The sequence below is a fragment of the Anabrus simplex genome, chromosome 2, assembly GCF_040414725.1.
Source record: "Anabrus simplex isolate iqAnaSimp1 chromosome 2, ASM4041472v1, whole genome shotgun sequence".
Taxonomy (NCBI): domain Eukaryota; kingdom Metazoa; phylum Arthropoda; class Insecta; order Orthoptera; family Tettigoniidae; genus Anabrus; species Anabrus simplex.
The window spans coordinates 658,608,937-658,614,936 of NC_090266.1; positions in this window are offsets into that span (position 1 = coordinate 658,608,937).

The window sequence follows — 6,000 nt, forward strand, 5'->3', positions numbered from 1 at the left end:
AATAATAATAATAATAATAATTTGTACTTTGCTTTATATTCGTAACTGCCCTCTACCTGCAGAAGTGTTGTCATGAGGGAATCATGAGTTCGTTTTTACCTTCTGAACGACGAAACTACAATGTTTACAACATTCCTGGAAACATTGTATTTTGCAATCCCACTCACAGGTGTGTTTTTTTCAGCTTTTTGAACTGTGAGAAACTGACACAGACAGTCGTTGCACGAGAGCGGAATCGTATACTTATGTTGTAAGTCCCCATATAGGCCTGTCTCCACTGATTAACATTTAACAACAACATGTTAAATGTTAACCATCAACATGTTCAATGTTGAATAGTTTCATTTAACATTGTGACCACACTTAATAACCATGTTAAACTTGACTTTGTTTATATATAGGTAGTTCATCATATCAATTTGCGGTTGTAGGCCGCCCCTAGTGGACTTTGAGTGAACTAAAAACCGTAGATAACGCTTCTTTGCCCAGAGAAAAGCGGCAGAAAAAAGTAAAGATGGAGTGAGCTGTTATTTGTACATTTGTGTAGCGATAATTCTGGTGTAAAATAAAAGTGTAGTTAAAGCAGATTCAGTGTGTTGTGTACTTCACTACATAATTGGTGACCCCGACGTGATTCAATGACGGAAGTGCGCATTAAGCATCGCGAAGTGCATAAGTGTAGTGTAAGCGTGAAGAACAATTGATGAAAACAACACAGCGGGTACGCCAACGGCAAACGAATCTCATTCAGGACACATGGTGGGTGAAGCTAACAAGGTAAGCATCAAGATCCCTCCTTTCTGGATAGAAAAACCTGAAATATGGTTCTTTCAAGTGGAAGCTCAGTTTTCTATTTCAAGAATTACCCAAGAGGACACGAAATTTAACTACCTCGTGCCTCAGCTCGAACCTAAATGCCTCGAAAACATTTGGGACATTATTAAAAGTTCGGAACTGAATAAACATTCCGCGGCTAAAGAACGCCTTCTAAATATCTTCAAGGAAAGCGAAGATAAACAAATAAAACGGTTGGTTACAGGCCTAGAATTGGGCGATCTGAAACCTAGTCAGCTTTTAAGGAAAATGCAGTCCTTAGCAGGCGTGAATGTTTCCTAAATAAAAAGCAGTTAATTGATGGCGAGACTAAACTCTCTGTCATGGGTGAAGTAACAGCCATCATAGCTGATAATATTGTTAGCACAATGTCAAATGCACAAAAGTTTGCCGATCTCTTATCCGGTTACCCAGATTTAACGAAACATAATTTACTACCTGCTCAAATCAAACGCGACATTCAACACTTCATCCCAACTGAAGGCCAGCCAGTTTATTGCCAGCCCAGACAGCTGGATCCTCGGAAGCTATACATTGCTAAACAGGAATTCCAGTTAATGCAAAACAGTGGAATTATTCGACCATCAAAGTCGCAATGGGCTAGTCCTCTCCAACTGGTCCTCAAAAATAATGGAACTTTTCGACCATGCGGTGATTACAGACGACTGAACGCACAAACTATCCCAGACCGATATCCGATTCCTCGGATTGAAGATTTTCAACATATTTTGAGGGTAAGAAAATATTTACCAAGCTCGGCCCCTTCAAGGTATATTTCCAAATCCCTGTAGCAGAGGAAGGCAAACCTATAACCGCTATTATCACTCTGTTTGGGTTATATGAATTTAATGTAATGCCGCTTGGACTCCGTAATGCACCAAGCACCTTCCAACGTTTCATTAATGAGGTATTTAGAGGCCTAGACTTTATTTTTCCATATCTTAATGACTGCCTAATTGCTTCAGAATCAGTAGAGGAACATCGTGAGCATCTTAAGATTGTGTTTGAGAAGCTACATGAATTTGGCCTCCGAATCAATGTCTCAAAGTCTGTACTTGGTGTAGAGCAAGTGGAATTCTTGAGACACTTAATCACCACGGAAGGCTCCAGACCCTTACCAGATAAAGTGAAAGCGATTGTTGACTACAAACTACCGCAGACAGTTCATGACCTTCGTGTATTCTTAGGTACCGTTAATTTCTACAGACGTTACCTCAAGGATGCAGCAGAAACGCAGTCTCTTTTGCATGCTTATCTCAAAGGTGCTAAAAAGAAAGATAAGCGACAAATTAACTGGACACCAGAAGTTATCACAAAATTTGAAAAATGTAAGCAGGACTTGGCAAATGCAGCACTGCTTACATTTCCAGACCCAACGTACCAGCTGGCCCTAGCAGTAGATGCAAGTGACTTTGCAGTAGGAAGTGTCCTGCAACAGTATGAAGAAAAAGGATGGAAACCTATTGGATTCTTTTCGAAGTTGTTAAGCGATACACAGAGAGCGTATAGCACCTATGACCGTGAACTGTTAGGAATCTACCTCTCTGTCAAGCAGTTCAAACATTTTCTCGAAGGAAGAGCCTGCATAATATATACGGACCACAAACCACTCACTTTTGCATTTAATCAGAAAAATGAGAAGGCATCTCCACGGCAGTTGCGACATCTTCAGTATATCACCCAGTTTACAACAAACATCCAACACATTAGTGGCTATGACAATATCGTTGCGGATAACCTGTCACGGATTGAATCTATGATTGTCATCGATTACGACACAGTCGCTGAAAGCCAACGTCAAGAGAGTGAACTTAAATAACTTCAAGAGGAAAGTCAGTCACTCGTGTTCAACAGCTACCCACTGCCTTCTGGAAAGTTACTGTGGTGTGATACCTCCACAAACAACATAAGGCCATACATTCCAAAAGAATTTCGCAAACAATTCTTTCTTCAGATCCACAACATGGCGCATCTAGGGAAAAGACTACTGTTAGGCTGATGACTTCTAAGTTTATCTGGCCTGGTATCAAAAATGACGTCAGAAAATGGACGCAAGCTTGCATGGGATGTCAAAAAAGCAAAATAACAAGACATACCAAATCGCCAGTCAGCCATTTTCAAGAACCTGATGAGAGGTTCAGCACTGTTCATATAGACATTGTTGGCCCCCTTTCACCTTCTGATGGCTATTTCTACTGTCTCACATGTATAGATCGCTTCACCAACTGGATGAAAGCAATACCATTGCAAAATATAACAGTAGAGACGGCAGCAAAATCATTTTATGATTATTGGGTGACGCGGTTTGGAATCCCAGCAAATCTAGTTACTGACCAAGGCCGAAATTCGAAAGTCAGCTCTTTAGGAATCTTTCCGAATTGTGTGGTGTGAAGCTTAAACGTACGACACCCTATCATCCGCAGAGCAGTGGTAAAGTTGAACGTCTGCATCGAACAATAAAAACTGCTATCAAAGCCCACAACTCTATAAAGTGGACAGACACCCTTCCGACTGTGTTGCTAGGTCTACGCGCATCACTCCGGGAGGACTCGAACAGTTCAGTTGCACAAATGGTGTATGGCACGCATATTAGGCTTCCAGGTGAATTCTTTGATAATCCTCCATCTCATACCGAACCAGAAACTTTTGTCTCCAAACTTCAGCAGCACATGCAGCAACTCAGGCCTGTGGAAGTTAAGCACAAAACTTCCCGAACTGTGTTCATCCATAAAGACTTGAGTAAATGTACTCATGTATTTCTGAGAATCGATAGAGTGAAAAAACCTTTGCAACCCCTATATGAAGGTCCTTTCTAGGTAACTGCCAAAACTGATAAATATTTCACGAATACCATAAAAAATAAATCTGTGAATGTCTCCATTGATCGCCTGAAACCAGCCTACTTCATAGCAGCAGATGATGAAACTTCTACAGCTCGTCATGAAGAACGACCAGGTGTCTTGCAAGGACTCTGCCCCCCTGATGGATCAACCGCGGATTCCCCGGACAAACCCAGCAAGGAGAAAGTGGTAAAAAATTCGCGTAGTGGAAGGACTGTCAGGTTTCCCACTCGCTATTTAGATGATGTATATATTTAATGTTCTTGTGATTATGGTATATTTTGTTTATGTTTATATTGTCTTTGTATCATAACATGGTTACTGGAGGGGGAGCCCTGGTGGACTTTGAGTGAGCTAAAAACCGTAGATAACTTCTTTGCCGAGAAAAAACCGGCAGAAAAAGGTAAAGATGGAGTGAGCTGTTTTTGTACATTTGTGTAGCGATAATTGTGGTGTAAAATAAAAGTGTAGTTAAAGCAGATTCAGTGTGTTGTTTACTTCACTACACAATTGTTCACTACACGGTAATACATTTAGGCGGTGTCTGGTGTTTTCAAACAAGGACAATGGACACACATGAAAAGGATTTGGCCTTTCTTATTGCCATAGTTACTTCTTGTTATGATTTAGAAATGCAGTTCTATTAGACACATTTCCTTCCCTCATCCTGCCCATTGCTTCAAAAGCAAACCACTTTGAAGTATAAACTTTTTTGCAATACTCGACTGTACTGGGAGTCTAGGGACGCTAGGTTTTTTCTACAATGGACTAGCGGGAACAATTATAGATAATTTAGAGTTCCTGGAAAATGTCGGCTTTCTTCGCTTTATCCCTACATTACTTTGATGAAACATCCCACAAACAAGGCCTTTCTATTATATCATTGAGTCCAAAGTAATCTTGCTCCACTCCATTTCTGACTATAAATTTTATTATAGTGCAGAGAGAACGACACACGTGCGCGTATCGGTACCAGTACTGTATTTGTAGCTTATAACAAAGAGAATGAGTGTTGCGGAGTGTTGTAACTATAATCCTACTTCACGAAAAGCACGTCGTTTGCATCGTTTGGCTATCTGTTGACATGGAAACGGAAAGGAACTTGCCGAAGCTGTGCCAACATCTCACGAACAACGAATTGACTTGACATGTTTTCCACTTGGAGCGGAAAACACGCCAACATGTTAAAAGTGTTAACCTCAACATTCTGAGTTAACATGCAAAGTCAATTGGAAGACACAATCACAATATACATGTCAATTGCAACATGTTAAATTTAACATGTTGGTGTTAAATGTTAATCAGTGGAGACTGGCCTTATGCCTCATAAAAATTGCATTATGAAATAAAAATAAACCTTGCTTCTCTTGCCTCGGTATTCGTCAGTAATCTTCAGGTTTTACATGGTCAATAAAGTAATAAATAGTTATGGTACGTAATCAAAGTACAGCTATGTGAAAGAATGGGATTTCGTTTGATGCTTCACTATTTCAGAATGAAGTACTTGTAAGATAGACGCTCGGCGTTAATAATAAGCTGGTTGTGGCAGAGATGGTGAACGGAAACGGGAAGGGGGAACAGGGGACGTGCTCACGTGCGGAAGGATACTTTTCCTAAGCTCTTGAGTTGAGTTTCAGTTTTTATAGTGCATAAAACAGAGTCGTAAATGTAAGAAAAGTGTCCTTATATTTTTGTACAGTTGAAAAAGAGGTATTACTGTACAACTTATGTTAATATATTATATAACATGTACTGTATTTATTTTTAAGTTTTTATGGATTATCCGGATTTTCGATAATCTGGATCAGTTCCAGTCCCACTTAATCTGGATAAACAAGGTTCTTGTGTTTATATATTGGAAACAGATGGAGAGCAGCAGTTTACCATGTAAGCATGTGTGGATAGAATGCAGACAAGAGAACGATATGGAACCAAAATATTTAGCTGCAGCCTTTGACAGTGTACAATAAGAATGGTGGTAGTTGTATAATAATCTTTTCTCACTTTCTGCTACCAGATTTCCATGAACCTCAACAAACTCATCCTCTTGCAAGAATATTATGGAATATTCCAGGCGTCTTTGAAGAAGGCAGTCATTGAGGACGGGATTAATGGTTCCTAGAAGTCAGAGTACACTTTTGCTGTCATCATTAGAAAATGGAAAATCATTCGATAGTGTGTTGTAGCAGTTAGCTTATATTGTCTTATTTTCATCATATTATTTATGCAAGTGGTCCCCCCCAAAAAGGAGTCCGATAGCTGTTGCTTAAATGTGGCCAGTATCCAGTATTCAGGAGGTAGTGGGTTTGAACCCCACTGTCGGCAG